Source organism: Chelonus insularis, unplaced genomic scaffold (genome assembly GCF_013357705.1).
Source record: "Chelonus insularis isolate UGA/USDA-ARS -01 unplaced genomic scaffold, ASM1335770v1 contig_31_pilon, whole genome shotgun sequence".
In the NCBI taxonomy this organism is placed as follows: domain Eukaryota; kingdom Metazoa; phylum Arthropoda; class Insecta; order Hymenoptera; family Braconidae; genus Chelonus; species Chelonus insularis.
The window spans coordinates 111,465-130,556 of NW_023276490.1; the positions used below are offsets into that span (position 1 = coordinate 111,465).

The 19,092-nt window shown below is 30.4% G+C and overlaps 1 protein-coding gene across 7 annotated transcripts in view; it reads right to left on the reverse strand.

The window, feature by feature from the left end:
• Positions 1–19,092, reverse strand: part of Pex1 (peroxin 1) — a 103,326-nt gene that overhangs the window by 42,514 nt on the left and 41,720 nt on the right. The gene's annotated exons all lie outside the window — the stretch shown is intronic.

Sequence of the window (19,092 nt, forward strand, 5' to 3'; positions counted from 1 at the left end):
TGTGTAATAGTAAAGAAAGTTTTCTCACTGCTGAAAAATATTTCATAATAGTTGAAAAATATTATCTGAATTATTCAACAAAGTCCTGTCACAGTACAAAAAATATTTTTAATAGATAATAAATTTTCTTAAATATCCTGCTTAATAATCCTTACTGAATAATATTGTATTCTATAGAGTTTTTTGGAGTTTCAATGGAAAAAGTAAACATTTCAATACGGAAAATAGAGACATTTTTAACTGTCAAAAGGAATCTAACAGCTAAGGATCAATTTAGATTGGAATTCAAAATGCAGTCAGCAACCCTACAGAATCCAAATTCGATCTATTCACCGAACCAAATAATAGCACTTTCAAGAAGGAGTGCAGGAAGGGCTGCAGTTAAAGATATATATAGGAGGTTTGTATTAAGAAATTCAATTTTCTTGGTCTTAAGAAACAATGTAATTGAGTAAAACTATTCCGTGATTCATACCAGAATTAAAAGTTTTTAATAAAACAAGAAATACGTTATAACATACAATAAATTACTTATATTAAATATCTCAATTTATTAAATAAACAATAAAAATTAATTGCATCAAACAATTTCTGTAGAGTATGTTCAGATAAATTAAATATTTGGAAAATGAAAGCCTTGAAATTCAAACAGAAAAAGGTGTAATTAAAGTATATTTTATCGTGGCTATAAGTTGTGGTGACAATTTAGGTTAACATTTAACATTAGGCCTAAATGAAAGCTTTAATTCTATCCATTATTGTAGATTTCGTTGAGAATCGAAAAACAAATACATGAAAATATTAAAGCTTTTCGTACAATAAATAATTACCAAGCAGATTCAGAAAGTGAAAACTTAGGTATCAACCGAAAATGCTTATTTAACAAATTAGAAAATTTTCGTGTTACCAAAAATATTTACAGTAATATTGTACATGATTTTTTAGAAGGTTTCCTAAGAAACGAAATTCTGAGGATCATCCATAATTCAATAGATGCAAAAAATTCACAATTAACATGATTATACTTAAATAATAGAATTAGAATGTTCAATGTTGGTCATAATGTTTCAAATAAAAAAAATGCCACCATTTACCATAAATAATTTAAAAAACGATTTATACATTTGAGGTTTATCTGAAATAATAACTTTAATGAACTTATTGAGTTTAATAATTGGCCACCTAACTCCTCATACTAATCAAACTTGGAAGCTATTTTCAAAATTAGAAAGAATACATAGCATTCTATTCAGTGACTTTATTGATGATGTAACAACTGAAATATTCAAAAAACTTGTATCCGAACATCATAAAATGTATTTAAAGTTGTTTAAGGAAAATTTAAAACCTAAATCTCATTTCATGTTACACTATCCTCAAATTTTTAATGCTGTAGGCTCATTGTAGCCATTATCTTGAATTCGAAGCCAATTATTGTAGTTTACATAATTTTGCGCAAATTATGAAAAACCGTAAAAATATATGCTACAGTCTCACAATAATAAGTCAATGTATTTTTAATGAAAAAATAATTTCTCAAAAAGGGTTTTCAAAGCCTACAATTCCAGTTGATTCATCACCAAAAATCAGACTCGCAGACCTTAAAGAGTATAATCGATTTGAAAGAAATAATTTTACAAAATAAGATTCAAGTGTCGAATGTACTTACCCTTCTTGGGTCAGTGTGAAAAGTTTCAAATATATTAACGAAATGATCAAAAAAATTAAAGATTCAAAGAGTTTTAGTGAAATTAAATATATTTTGATTTACAACGAAAAATGGTTATTTATCATTTTGCGATTAAATGATTCATTTGATGAACATTTTCATGCTTACCTACTAAACAGCACTAAAATATGGAATATTTTAAATTACAATGATTTAACAGACCGCAAGCTAAAAATCAATACGCAGTTACTAACAGATTTAATTATGTAAACAAAAAGAATTTTTTTTGAGTAATTATAGTTTTAAATAAAATATTATTTACATTAAGAATTTACTGGTTCTAATTAAAGAATTTTAAACATTAATTTAAAATACTGTAATTTCTTTTAATTGACTTTGGTTTCATGCGAACGACACGTGTAAATATATTAAAATCACTTTTTATTTTGAATAAATACCATTTAGTTGATTCCTGAATCAAGAATAGTTTTTAAATTCTTGTGGTAGCGCGCATCCGTTATTCACTGCACACGATCTTGTGGGAAGCGCAAATTGTTTTGCGGTATAGAATTCCCCGATGACCTTATAAAGGAAGGTCAACTTGAGGAATCAATTTTTTATTCTTGCTTGGTAAATCTGTTTTCCATTCTTTTCTCATTCGCTTTCAGGCACGTAGTAACATATTCTGAGTACATTCAGGCACAATCTTTGTGGTTTTACTCAAATCAAATAACAAGGTCAAGTTCAGTTAAAAAAAAGGACCGCCCTATAAAAATGGCTTTTTTTAGTGATTTTTTATTTAATGCGGCACATGATAGCACAAACTTTTTTTTACAAAAATCTTTATAGGGTGGGTCCAACGTTATGGACATCGATCAAGGTGCTGTATTCACGTACGCTATATTTTTTGTACACAATTGTGGAGTGCAGTATTTCTTGGAGTCTTTCATAAAAAAAGATATACCAGTCATAAGATTGAATAGAGAGGATTTTACAATTTACAATAATTCTATTTTTATCAAGTGTCCACATCAAGACCAACACTACGAAGGAATGATGAAAGAAGGAATAGATTTAGGACTTCCGCGTCTATACAACCCTCGATATAATTGTGCACTTATAAATGTAAAAAAACTAAACCAATGGATTTTTAAGAATGTTTCGATTTTCGATGATGATATCTGGCCAACAAAAATTTATCAAGTAACCAAAATTTACTCAAGTTGGATCCAACAGACTCAAAACTTTTAACGAAAGAATTCATCATCGAAGAGGCTGCAAACTATATTGACACTGCAAAGGATAAACTGCCTGATAAACGGAAATTAGATGAGGATTTTAAAATGTATCGACGATGGTACGAGCACTTTCCCTATCTCGAGCTGCTTCTTCCCAACATCCTTATCTGGCTGCTCTGTAAGCATAAGCCCATGCATACATTACGTGTATTTTCGGTTGAAGATTAAATCGAACAGATTTTCGTTCCATTATAATAATTTTCTTAATTGTCAACTCAAAGTTTTGTATTCAATAATTCGATCAGAATGATAAAACAGTATGCTGATGCATTATCGGGTATCGGTTTTAGTAGATTCAAATTCAATTCGCACATCCACAGCTCTAGACTTGAATGACTCTTTTTGTTTTGAACAATTGATGACAATCAAAGGTACTTTGCTGATAAATTGTTTTTTTGTAAGAAGAGGTTCTGAATCTTTGCCATAATATGATTCTTCGTAATTTTTGTACATATCATATAATAATGCATATTGATTGTTAGCTGTGTCAAGATTCAAGTTGCCATATATATATATCCTTGTTAATTCGATAGGTGGAAAATAATATTCCTCTAATACAGAGGATTGTCCAGACAATGTTATTTTTGAACGAATCGTCCATGACTGAAGAACTTTTATTCATCTCAACTTCGTATATATCTTTGAGATTTTGTCTCAAACCGAGTCCCTCAATGTCTTTAACTTTTTCTCTGAAAAATTTTCAATCTAAATGTCGTTTTTCCATGGTTTAGATTTCGGTAAATCATTTCTCATGAAAACTCCACGAAAATATGCAATTTTTATAATTTTTGCATGCCTCAAAATTTCGATGTTTATTAACGCTCGATGTGGTAACCTATACAATTTTTTTCATCGGTTTCAAATATAGACCGTATCCGCGTTTTCAACGTTTAAAACTTAAACCTCTACCCAAGGCTATAGCTTTTATTTTCTGATTGTGACGTTTTCCTTCATCCAATTGATGATGAGCAGCTTTAGCCTTATTAACTGCCTTTATAATACCTGAAGCTCCACCAGCTAAAGTTCCAATTGCACTTAGACTGGCAAGAATTAGGGTAAGTGGTAAAACACCGCCCACTTTAGTAGTTACAAGTAATACATGAGGAACTCGAACATTCTTTTTTCCATCAATCGTTTTTGTTGCTTTTTGTACAGCTATTAAAGCAGATTTTATGGGATCTGCACCTGAATTCATCGTTAATTTTGCAGAATTCACAATCGTTCTCAGGGGTTTCTTCTTTAAACCCTTTCCAAATATTCTTTTCAAACCCATTTTAAGTTTTGATTTAACTTTCATGATATTCGTAACTCCCAATGCAGCAGCTCTATCACTTAAGTTGCGTTTATAGTGAAAACTCTTTGCCAAGCTTCCTTACCAAGCACTCTATTAGCTGCGTTTCTCGCTTTTATGTTTTCTCGATTTTTCGAATACGCAATGTCGTGCTCTTCACACGCTGCGTCCAATAGATTTACACCAGAATCACCACTTTCTAATCGTTTCTGTAATTTTGTTCCAGGTCCACAATGCTGATATAAGGGAATATGTAACTCAAAAAGCAATTTATTTATGACAGTATCAACTAAGCCGGTGCCACGTCTGTACAATGTCATAACTCGAGTCATACTGAAATGATTTCTATAAAAGTCACGCATTTATATTCTAGCTCTTTAGTTGACATCGAAATGAAATTAGAGCAACAAAGAATATAATTACTGGTGTCGAATTTCAACAACGTTGTGCCACAAACTGCGAAAATTCAACGTCATGGTAATTTATTGGCGAATAGTATTCGCGGCGTGATATGTGGCTCCTCAAATTGTGGTAAAACAAATGCTCTTTTAGCTTTTATTGTACACCCAACTGAATTACGATTCGAAAATATATATATTTATATTTCAAATCCATACATCCATACATCAGGCTAAATAGAAATTTTTAGAAAAATTACTCAAACCTGTAGAAGGTATGGGTTATTTTTCTTTCAATGAACATAAAGAAGTCGTAAAACCATAGCTAGCAGAACACAATTAAATAATGATATTTGATGACGTAGCGTGTGAGAAACAAGATGATATGCGTGCTTATTTTTGTATGGGATGACACAGAGATGTAGATAGTTTTTATCTCTGTCAAACTTAAGCACGTATTTCCGAACTAGTGCGAGATAATACCAATATTCTCATGCTCTTTCGACAAGATGGTATGAATTTGAAGCATATTTATGATGATCATGTAAACACTGATATGTCATTTTCTGATTTTCGAGAATTTCGTACCAAATGTAGGAATGATAAGTATGGATTCGTCGTTATCGATAAAGAAAGAAAAATTAATTGTGGACGTTATAGAAAAGAATTTGATTGCTTCATTAATATATAAATTACACACCAATATAGGAGAAAGAACATTTGTGTCACGATCATCAAAGTGTTCGTATGGAAATAAGAAAAATGCAGAAACGAGCAGATATTTTGCATCGGATAGCAAAAGCGAATGATGCAATACGACGTAAACATGAAATTATCAAACATGGACGAGAAACAACGCAATGAGCTATGAACGAAATGTTTAAACCCGTCGTAATTCCTCTACAACAATTAGTGGATAAAACACCGATGAAAACAGAGAAATTTGATGTGAAAACAGAGAAAAAAGAGTCAATCGGAGGAGCTACAAGCTTTCAAACAACACATGATGATACTGTTGATTATAATGTGGATAATAGTGCAATAGCTGATGATGGATCTTTCACTACTGCTTTTCATCAAAGCACGCCGATAAAAGAGTTATCTGCAGTATCGTATTTGAAGAAATTCGATTCGAAACATCAAGTGAAGGAGCCGGATACAAAGTTCGTCGTAAGAAAATTAAAAAATAAACTGATGATTGGTAACTCTGAAGCACGATTTGATGATGAATTTGTTTGCATTGGTAATAAGAAATATGAAAGTACTCCTGGTCGCTTGGAATTGCTATTTGTGGAATCACCTGATCAAAATATAACAACAGAAAGTGACGAAAAAACTTTTGGGCAAATTTTAAAAAGCACTTACACCTAACATAAACATTATCACCCTGATAGAAGTCTCAAAGAGAATAAATATTCAAAGAAATATCAAAACATTATCAGCAAATATTTACCGAAAAGTGGTAAAGGTTTGCCACAATATATAATAAGTCATAATCGACCTCTGGACTATGTTTATTGGGATGATCTCAATAAACTTATGGATCGATTGTGTCTACTTGTTTCATCACGTGCTGTTGGTAATTTTAGCCATAACAATGAAATAATATTAATTATTGAGGAACTGCGTGAAACTAGAATGATATATTGATCAGATGCTTCATTTCATTACTCATTGATCAATTGTCTTTTGAAGAAAAAGGACGAGTGTAGACATGTTTGGGCGTCAGTTGGACAATGATTTACGGAAAAGTGCTGTCTATGGTCTACCTGAAAATGGATTTAAATTAACAATTGATAAACAGAATGATATGAATAATAAAAGATTGCTCATTCAGTAGATCTACATGATGCTGTATCATTGAAAGTTGTCAAATCAAGTATCAGCAATACTATAGCATCTTTGACACAAGAAATACAAAATCTTCAAGCGACAATCGAAAATATTAGTGAGCAAGTGAAACAGCAATTGAAATCGTCACAAACAGCACAACAAAATTTGAAGGCTAAATTGAATAAAATAGATAAATTTTATCAATTTGCTCAAATTGAATACGTTTAAAGAGGCAGATAGGAGACATACCGATATTATAAAACAGCTGGAGGAGAACGTTCAGAAAAAATTAAAAGGAAGACCTAAAGCTCAGTTGCTATAAACAAGGAAAAAAGACAAATTGCAGAAGAGCTTTATAGACCTGTGAGAAGAAATTATCAACGACAACGTGCGGATATACGTCCTCTCGATGAGATTTGGCAAGATGATCTTGTTGATATGACCGCATATAAATTCTACAATACAGGATATCAATATTTATAAACAGTTGGTAGTATTTTCTCGAAATATGCCTGAGCTATACCAATTAAGACTAAAAATGGTAAAGATGTCACTGCCACAATGATGACAATATTAAAACAAAAAAGAATACCCAAGAGAGTTTTATAATAAAAATTTTGAAGGACTTATACAGAAAAATAAAATCAACATGTATTCGACATTTAGCAATCTAAAAGTATCAATTTGTGAGAGATTTAACCGAACGTTAAAAAATAAAATGTGGAAAAATTTTACTTTACATGAAAATTACAAGTGGATAGACATTTTACCAAAATCATTATCATATTACAATAATACTAAACATCGTACAATCAAGATGATACCTGTGGATGTAACTTCAGCCAACGAGAAGCAATTATTTGATACTGTTTATAGAAAGCTCAAAAATGTAAAAATAAAGGAGAAAGATGAGTTTAAAGTTGGCGATAATGTTAGAATAAGTGAATAAAAATATGTATTCGAGAAGGGATACACTCCGAATTGGACTACTGAAATTTTTACTGTCAGCAAAGTTGAAAATACTCATCCAGTAACTTATAAATTAAATGATTATCAAAATCAACCAATAGAGGGCGATTTTTACGAGGAATAATTAACTGGAGTCCAATATCCTGATGATTATCTGGTTGAAAATGTTCTAAAAAAACGCGGAAATCAAACATATGTGAAGTGGTTACGATTTAGCAATAAACACAATAGTTGGATTAATATAAATGATATATACTTTACTTGAAGAACTTGGTTTATGACAAAAACTTTTTGCTATGATAATTATAACTCATAAAAGACAAATGTAACTATGACATTGTGACTTACTATTATTTCCAATAAAATATAAAAATTATAAATTTGTATTGCATTTTTGATAACCTCATGGCAGAGTATCAGTTGTTCCCTCTAATAGTTGTCTTTCATCGTCTTGCCAACTTAAGGTTTTTTTTGCTCTCAAAATAGTGCATACTTCATGTTTCTCACTAACGATATGATATTCATTTTTTTTTAAATGGTATGACGAAACAAACATTCATTGTAATCATCAATCGTAATCGTTTTAATTGTTGCCTTTTTCACACCTTTGTCTTTCTTTTGATCCTTTCCATTTTGAACTTTAAAACTATACATTTTTGCTCTAAGTCCAATAAATTAAGTCATAATTTTTCCATTATTATCGTCTTTCATTAAACTTAAAACTTTCCTATTAGCTGACGGAATTCCATAAGCATTATTTTCAGGATAATCAGAAATGTCATACTTTTGAATGTCGCACTTTATGCAATCATATATATTTACATCCATAAAATGATAAATTAAGCTGTCTGTGTCAGTATATAATAATTTAACATTATGTTTGAAATTTTTCATAATATACAGTCAAACCTGGATAAGTGAGAAAACTCTATACGTGAGAGTAATAGCCAGGACCCGACATTTTAAACTTCCAAAACCTCTATTAGCAAGAAACAGAAACCTCTGTAAGAGAGAGTCGTTTTTCCCTCATAGACCTCTGTAAGTGAGACTGCTACTTAACTATACCTCTCTAAGCGACAGTCGAGCTTTATTTACAAATTTAGCATCTGCTGTTTTATGACTCGTTCTTAACTTTCGTGGAACTTTCTACCATTGTTTTTGTATTGTTTTCTCGTCAATATTGTACCCATTTTATTTCGTGGAAGTAAATAAATTTTGTTATTTCATCGCATTCTTTTTGAATGAACACGTGTCCCTGTGTACCGCCCTGTTTGTCGGACTTATTCAGTTTATAGTTATCAATTGCGAAGGAAAGTTCTGTTCTGCATCATGTCAAAACGGAAAATTAAAGTACTGTCATTGAGTGATAAACTTAAAATAGTAAATGTGTTTAAATCCGGAAAATCACGAAATAAAATTCAAAAGGAGTAATTTACCAGAATCCACCTATTATAAAATTATAAAACCAGAAGAATCTATAAAGTCTGAGTGCTCTGATGGACATGGAAATATTAAGAGGACTAGAGTTTCTGAATTTCCCAATATCGATAAGTGTCTTTTAGAATGGATAAAACAAACTCTCGATAAGAACATTCCCATAGATGGACCTTTGTTAAAAGAAAAATCTAAAAAGTTTGCTACGAAACTGGGAATCCAGAACTTTTCTGCTAGCAACGGCTGGTTAGAGAGTTTTAAAAGGCGTCATGATAGAGCTTTCAAAAAAGCAGCAGGGGAAAGTAAATCTGTGGACCAAGGTGTGTGCAACCACTGGACTGAAGATCTGCTAAATCTTTTAGAAGGCCATGAACCAGAACATATTTATAACGCGGATGAAACTGCTTTGTTTTTCAAGTGCCTTCTGGATAAAACATTTACGTTTAAAGGCGAAAAATGCCATGGAGGAAAACAAAGCAAGGAACGCCTTACACTTCTCCAGTGTGTAAACATGAGTGGTACGGACAAACTCCCACTTCTCATTTTCGGGAGATCAAAACGACCTAGATGTTTTAAAGGTGTCAAGACTTTACCCGTTGATTATGTCAATAATACAAAAGCTTGGATGACCAAGATATTATTTAAAGATTGGTTGAAAAAAACAAACAAATGAAGATAAGCCGCAAAAAAATTCTGCTATTCATTGACAACTGTGCTGCCCATACGGACTTACCAACACTTTCAAACGTAAAAGTAATGTTTTTACCTGCTAACACCACTAGTAAACTTCGACCATTAGATCAAGGCATCATTCACACTTTTAAACGTTTTTATCGCAGAGAAGTCGTTAAACATATTCTCACGAGTCTGGAAGAAAACAGAAGCCCTGACATCGACGTACTTCTAGCTATGAAATTTGCTAGAAAAGCATGGTACTTAGTCAGTGACGTTACTGTCAAAAACTGCTTCAAGAAAGCTGGGTTCAAAGATTTTGTTCAAATTGACGACGACATAACTACCGCTGGAGAACAAACCGACGACGACAGCGTTAAGAATTGTGTGAACACCTGTAATGCTGAAAATGACAGTGAAGACGAGGCACAGATCCCGGAAATAGGAATACAGATCATTCCAATGAAGCAAGCTTCAAATGCGTTGGAGACAGTTAATCAGTACTCTGGATACGCAGCGGTTGTTGATCGAGCAATATTCGACCAAATTTATGAGTTGAAGAAAAACATTCAAAATACAAAAACAGAAACCCAAACGGAATGGACAGATTTTTTTAAATGTAAATAAGTTCTAAATAAAAATATCAGTGCTCTGCAGTGATCTGGGTGCGACCCGAAAGGTCCACACGACCAACTTCCCAGTGGAAAAAATGAAAAAACACCTCGAATAAAACCCGTTTCCATTTTTTATAACAAATGGAATTGTTATAAACGAAATGAGTGTGTTTTTATTCATTTGATATGGTTAGTTACTTTATTTCAGTAAAAGAAAAAATTGTGCGTTAGAAGAATTCGAATGTACCTCATAGATCCTTTTTTTCATTATTTACAACGAATTTCATTGTTATACACGAAAAAAGTATGTTTTCATTTATGTCATACGGTTGGTAACATTTTTTTAGTAAACGAAAAAATTATGCGTTAAAAGTACTTATATATATAGAATGGATCCCTATTTTTATTGTTTATAACAATTTAAAACTTATTATTTAAATATTACTATGATCAATAATCACTTGTTAGTAACAATGTTCAATTGTTATGAACACAATTCCATATTATTGACAATTATTATTGACTATTATAGCGTCTTTAATGCTGTTTTCTCAATCCTGACATGAGTTTAAAATTCTTTCATTGCTGATTTTGTTTTTCAAAACTTTTTTTTTCGATGAAATATTGTCACCATATTTTCATACAAGTATTCTAATAATTTAATATTCATATTTTTTGAGAGATTTCGAAATTTTGTCTAAAAAATAGTATAATTTATAAATTGCAAAATTCAAGTAATTTCCTTTTTTTCCAGTTTTTTGATTCTGCCAAAAAAATGGCTCTACCGATTTTCCTGAAAACTTTTTCAGTTCTAAGTTACGTAATTACGCGTCGAATGCAGTTGGTCCCACGTCGATATCATTTTTTGTTCTCGAGATAATCGAGGCAAAAAATAATTCCGAACGCACGTACGAACATACGCACATACGCACAAACGCACATACACACACACAGACGTCCACGTAAAAACTGTCGATTCATTCTAGAATAGGCTTTCGAATTTATTCATTATTAACTTTTTTTTAGCAAAAGAAAAAATTACGCGTTGGAGGAATTCAAATATATTGCATAGATCTCTATTTTTATTGTTTATAACAGATTTAATTGTTATAAACAAAAAAAAGAGTTTCCATTCATGTCGTACGGTTAGGGACTTTTTTCTAGCAAAAGAAAAATTTACGCGTTAAAAGAATTCAAATATATTGCATAGATCTTTATTTTCATTGTTTATAACAATTAAAAAATTTTTTATTCAAATAGTATTATGATCGATAATCATTTGTTATTGACAATGTTCAATCGTTATGAACACAATTTCTTATTATTAACAATAATCATTGACTATTTTATTATCCTCAACGCTATTTTCTCCATCTCAACACGAGTTTAAAATTTTTTTATTGCTGATTTCGTTTTTTAAAAATTTTTTTTTCTATGAAGTACTGTCATCATATTTTTGTGCAATTATTCTAAACATTTGATATTCATATTTTTCAAAAGATCTCGTAATTCCGTCTAAAAAATGGTATAATTTATAAATTGCAGAATTCAGGTAGTTCACTATTTTTTCAGTTTTTTGATTCTGCATAAAAAATAATTGGACCGATTTTGCTAAAAATCTAATCAGTTCTAAGTTACGTAATTACGCGTCGAATGCAGTTGGTCCCACGTCGATATCATTTTTTGTTCTCGAGATAATCGAGGCAAAAAATAATTCCGAACGCACGTACGAACATACGAACATACGCACATACGCACATACGTACATACACACACACACACAGACGTCTACGTAAAAACTATCGTATTCAACTCTGGGGACCTTAAAACGTGGAGATATGTCAAAATTAGCGATTCGCAAAATCGGACCCATTACTATTACTTCCCACTGGGAAGTTAACAACGTATATATTTGTTAATGGACAAGAGTAATGTTGAGATAGATGATGATAATAATTTAAAACCTACTTTTTTTTTTGTTTGATCAAAAATCTTTCACGATTGGTTAGGTCACAAAATTCTAAAGGTAAAACAAAAGAACTTTTAGGCGATCAATGTTTGTGTCATTTCAAGGTAAAACAATCATTTGATAATCATCGGGAAGATTGTATTAAAATGAATAAAACGGCTATTACATTTTCAAAAAAAGAAAAAAAAAGAAAATTTAACAATCATGTAAATAAAGAACAAGTTCTATTTATTGCTTATGCTGATCTGGAATTTATACTTGAACCAGATGATGATGATGAGTAGAAACAAATTTTATGCAGTGTCGCCTTCTATGTTCATTGTTCATTCGATGAATCTCAATCCAAGTTTGACCAAAAATGTAGTCGTGATTGTATCAATTGGTTCATTTTAGAATTAAGAAAATTATCAGAGCAAGTTAAACATACTATTGAACATGTGCCAATGAAACCATTAACTCCCCAGCAGTATAAAGCTCATAATAAAGCTCAAAAATGTCATATTTGTAATCCCGTTTTTTTGCGTAATGAAGTTAAAGTCCGAGATCACTGACATTTTACTGGTAATTATCGCGGTGCAGCTCATAACAAATGCAATGTAAATTATTAATCATCCTACATATTTCCAATAGTTTTTCACAATCTTTTTAGGATATGATTCACATTTTTTAATTCAAGAATTGGCAACAAAATCATTTGAAGGAAAAGTTGATCTATTACGAATTAATAAAGAAAAATATATAGCTTTTACCACAACAGTAGGAAGAGAAGAATTCTGTGGAAACAATAGAAAAAGACGATGTGAAATTGCAATTAAATTACAATTCATAGATTTCTTTAGATTCATGGCAAGTAGTCTTGATAAATTAGCATCGTTTCTAGATAATGATAAGAAAAATATTACTAAAAGATTTTATAATGATCCTGAACAGTTTAAATTAGTAGTGCGAAAGGGAGTTTTTCCTTATGAATACATTGATAATTGGGATAAACTTGATGAAACTCAGCTTCCTGCCCAATCAACTTTTCATTCTGAATTAACTGCTACAACTATCTCAGATGAAGATTATCAGCATGCACTTGCTATGTAAAAACTCTAGGTGATTATTCAGATTTATATTTGAAAACTGATGTTTTATTATTGGCAGACATTTTTGAAAATTTTCGTAGGAATTGTTTAGATGCGTACAATTTAGATCCTTTACATTATCTAACTGTACCTGGCCTCGCTTTTAATGCTATGCTGAAATATACACAAATCGAACTTGATCCTTTCCCTGGCGGAAAAAATTCTATGTTTAACTACGCTATTTTATGAATAATAACGAATTTCTACGACCAATTAACGATTTGTAGAATTACCCAGAATGATGTAGTAATTCGTTTATAAATTTCTACAACATTTTACAATTTTCAACGCATTTTTACAACAGTGATTCATTTCTATTTCAAACTACGACTAATAACTACCGAAACATAAATGAATAACTTAGGCATAGTTATTCACAAAAAATCAGAGTTCTTCAATTAACTACAACTAACTACACCTAACAACTTTTAATTTCTCAATCCTTCAAATAAAATCTTAATATGACATGATATCTCGTAATTAAGCATAGTTATTAGTAAAAAATTAGAATTACAAGTTTTATGACAATGCGATAGTAAGGTTTTTTTTTTTTTTTCAAATCAAGGGTAGATTTTTTTGTGAATTTGTTATAAACATCAGTCATTGAAACACCCTTTTGGGATGTCGCTTATGAAATATTTATTATTAACAAACATTAATACACATTGGCCACTTATAGACTCTGAATGACACATTTGCAGTGGACCATTAATGACACATTCTCTTATATGATTTAGACTCACATCATCTATTACTAAATATGGTCTACTTAATTCTACTATTTTACGGTAAAAAATCACAATGTTAGTTCTTGTTTCGTTATTTTTTTCAATGTCACAGCAACATATCTTTGTAATTAAACCACTTGTTCCATTTTGAGTAACAATTACAAAATCATTACATCAATTTGTTCGCTTATAAGTTTCACTCGTGAATCGAAGTCCATGGCAGATCATTTTTTCGTAGACTTTACATTTCATTAATCTACCATAACAGTTTACTTTATCATCTGTAAAACTATAATCTTTTCCTGATCCGATTAATGTACAATTTTCTACTTTCAAAAAATTTTTAAGTCTGTTACTAAACAATATTTCACAGAATTCTGCGAATCTGTTACTTGTTTCAAACTTTTCCAAATTCATTGGTAACTTCTTGAAAAATGAGTTTGAAGAATAAATCTGTTTGCATCTTCGAAGGGAAAAGAACTATTTGCCCACAATGGGCCCCAATTAAAAACACTTTGACTCAAATGTAGAAGTAAGTGCACATTAAATGTCATTGAAGATTTTTCAAAATACTCTTGAAATAAAGTTACAAATTCAATAAGCATTTCATACGACAAAGTAACCATTTCAATTGACACTGATTCTTGTAGTAGTATATGTATAGCACCAACTAATAATCCCAAATGTTTTGAATATTTTAATGGCAGTACATCCCGCAAACATACCATCATATACCAAATCAACCAAGATCTCAATTCTGATGCTTTTCAATCGTTACGTTCTTCGAACGATTTTAGTGAACGATTTTAGTGTAATACATGAAGGAGGTTAAATTGAGGTCAAGCGTGAATTGATAACAGCTAAGTCATTCGGTGAACCAACATAATAATATCTGTATATTGGCGAGTTACTCCCAATAGAACTGAGTGCATATAGTCAAGCACCATTCCTTTAGCTAAGTCAAAACCTTCCAAATTCATTAAGACTGACGGCGCTTTAATGCCCATATTCGAATCCGGATCAATATTTTCGTGTAATGCAATTTTCATTCTTAATCGTATTGAAGCATACGATCAGTTATACAATCAGAATCTGAAACAGAGATTTAACGAGATCTGAAACGAAACCAAAAACGTACTATTTACATAAAAAGTGGAAAGAAGTTCGTCTACGTGATCTCGCCACACCGCCATTATTAGCCATGTTATTTTTATTTTATGAATGTAATGAATTTTGTTTTTTATTTCTTAACGAAAAATTAATTAATATTCCAGCGTAAATGAATATAAAAACAAAACATTAAGTTGAAATTTTAAAAAAGCGTAAAAATTCATAAAATTAGGCTTTTCTACGTTAATGTACGCCAATACATTTTTTTCGGATACTACGCGTTTTTACGCATAATAAAAAACATGTCCGAAATCGCGTACTTTCTTGTAAAATTGCGTAGATTTAGCGTAATTAGTTGTAGATTATACCTCATTTGTCATTCTTTCGCGTAGTATGTTGTAATTTATTTGCCGTAATTTCTCATAGTTTATTGTAGTTTTACATACTTTGGCGTAAAAAATCATAGAAATTTTTCCGCCAGGGTTGTAAGATACAAACGAAGATGAATCTCACTTGACGTATTCCGATGTAAACAATCTTTATGGTGGTGCAATGAGTGAATATCTACCCACTGGTTCTTTTGCATGGATAACTGAAAAATTTGGTGTGGATGATATCAATCATTTGATGTTGAATATTCCCAAAGAATCACCAATTATTTAGATTGTCCCCAAACATTGCATCAACATCATAAAGATTTTTCATTGTGTCCTGAGCATTGGAAACCTCCGAATAGTAAAAGTACAAAGCTCATGACAACATTATTACCAAAGAATGAATATGTCAGACATTAAAGGAATCTTCGACAATGTATTGAACTTGTGTTAGAAATTTCTAAAATTCGTAGAACTTTAAAATTCGAACAATCAGCTTAGTTGAAAAAATATATTGATTTGAATACAGAAATAAAAAAAAATTCCAAAAATGAACTTTTTGAACTCATGAATAACGTCGTTTATAAAAAAAAATATGGAATAAGTACGTAATTATAAAAATATAAAATTAATTACACAGTGAAAAAGGAAGATATGAAGCACAACCTCTAATATCTTAACCTAATTTTTATAGTAGTATTATTTTTGATAATGATATGGCCATTATTGAAATGAAACAACTTAAAATACTGTTCAATAAGCCAATTTATGTAGGGTTTGTAATACTTGCTTTATCAAAAATTTGCATTCATGATTTTCATTATAATTATATTATAAGAAATTTTAAAAATAATGTTAAATTATTATATACAGACACCGATAGCTCAATCTTTTATTTTACTAATGTCAACATGTATGATTGCATAAAACGCGACATTCATGAGTATAATACTTCTGATTATCCTGAAAGTAATGTTTATGGCATCCCTGTAGTCAATAAGAAAGTTCTAGGCTTGATGAGAGATGAAAATAATGAAAAAATTATGACTCAATTTATTGGGCTCAGAGCAAAAATCTCCTCTTATCTATTAAAACTCGTGACTTACTGTCAGGCAAAGAGATACAATTACTGAAACCGTTCGTGTGAATATAATTAAATATTCGTGATGTTTTCTTTTATAAAATCATAAAGATTACACTATAATAATGATAATATGAAGAAAAAATTTAAAATTATTGGAACAGCTTCCGAAAAACAATAATTAAAGCATATTAAATCAAATCGACCCATCAGAAAAGTGTAATCATTTCATTTGTTTGCTGATTTGTCGATTTTATTTTTAAAATTTTAAATGAATAAAAATAAAAATGAAATAATTTTTTACGATGTCGACTTGAGACAGCGCGCTCAGTGTATTTCTAGTATAGTTTTGAGGTTCAAAATAGAAAGGATCAACATTAAAAAGATAAAAAGAAAGCCAAAGGTGTAAAAAAGGAGTAGTTATACTAGGAGGGTTTCGAAACCACTACATCCTGTCTTACCGACGGTGTTGGCAATTCATTACCAGCGTCGATAACTTATCGACCGTGCTTAAAGTTTTCGATTTTTCCGTTAGATGCTAATGTTTAATTTAAATATTCTAGGACAATATTTTACGAAACTTATGTACTTATATTCTATTATTAAATTATTCTTGATACTTCATTTTGTACAAGTTAATAAATCCATAAATCTCACTATAAAGAGAAGGTTGAGTTGCAAAAATCAGATTTTTTATTACAATTGAACACATTTTATTTCATAATTGACAAAAACACATAATTAAATAAATTTTACATTATTTCCTTGAAATATCCACTTCCCGCCCATTCAGTGTCGTGTGTCTTCATTTGTTTCAATAAATTTAAAATTATACCAATTTCTACCAATTTATCGAAGTGATAAGTTATTTTTAACTTCCCAGTGGGAAGTTATAGTAATGGGTCCGATTTTGTGAATCCCAAATTTTGACATATCTCCACGTTTTAAGATCCCCAGAGTTGAATACGATAGTTTTTACGTAGACGTCTGTGTGTGTGTGTGTATGTACGTATGTGCGTATGTTCGTATGTTCGTACGTGCGTTCGGAATTATTTTTTGCCTCGATTATCTCGAGAACAAAAAATGATATCGACGTGGGACCAACTGCATTCGACGCGTAATTACGTAACTTAGAACTGATTAGATTTTTAGCAAAATCGGTCCAATTATTTTTTATGCAGAATCAAAAAACTGAAAAAATAGTGAACTACCTAAATTCTGCAATTTATAAATTATACCATTTTTTAGACGGAATTACGAGATCTTTTGAAAAATATGAATATCAAATGTTTAGAATAATTGTACAAAAATATGATGACAGTACTTCATAGAAAAAAAAATTTTTAAAAAACGAAATCAGCAATAAAAAAATTTTAAACTCGTGTTGAGATGGAGAAAATAGCGTTGAGGATAATAAAATAGTCAATGATTATTGTTAATAATAAGAAATTGTGTTCATAACGATTGAACATTGTCAATAACAAATGATTATCGATCATAATACTATTTGAATAAAAAATTTTTTAATTGTTATAAACAATGAAAATAAAGATCTATGCAATATATTTGAATTCTTTTAACGCGTAAATTTTTCTTTTGCTAGAAAAAAGTCCCTAACCGTACGACATGAATGGAAACTCTTTTTTTTGTTTATAACAATTAAATCTGTTATAAACAATAAAAATAGAGATCTATGCAATATATTTGAATTCCTCCAACGCGTAATTTTTTCTTTTGCTAAAAAAAAGTTAATAATGAATAAATTCGAAAGCCTATTCTAGAATGAATCGACAGTTTTTACGTGGACGTCTGTGTGTGTGTATGTGCGTTTGTGCGTATGTGCGTATGTTCGTACGTGCGTTCGGAATTATTTTTTGCCTCGATTATCTCGAGAACAAAAAATGATATCGACGTGGGACCAACTGCATTCGACGCGTAATTACGTAACTTAGAACTGAAAAAGTTTTCAGGAAAATCGGTCCAGTTATTTTTTTGGCAGAATCAAAAAACTGGAAAAAAATGGGAAATTACCTGAATTTTGCAATTTATAAATTATACTATTTTTTAGACAAAATTTCGAAATCTCTCAAAAAATATGAATATTAAATTATTAGAATACTTGTATGAAAATATGGTGACAATATTTCATCGAAAAAAAAAGTTTTGAAAAACAAAATCAGCAATGAAAGAATTTTAAACTCATGTCAGGATTGAGAAAACAGCATTAAAGACGCTATAATAGTCAATAATAATTGTCAATAATGTGGAATTGTGTTCATAACAGTTGAACATTGTTACTAACAAGTGATTATTGATCATAGTAATATTTAAATAATAAGTTTTAAATTGTTATAAACAATAAAAATAGGGATCCATTCTATATATATAAGTACTTTTAACGCATAATTTTTTCGTTTACTAAAAAAAAGTTACCAACCGTATGCCATAAATGAAAACATACTTTTTTCGTGTATAACAATGAAATTCGTTGTAAATAATGAAAAAAAGGATCTATGAGGTATATT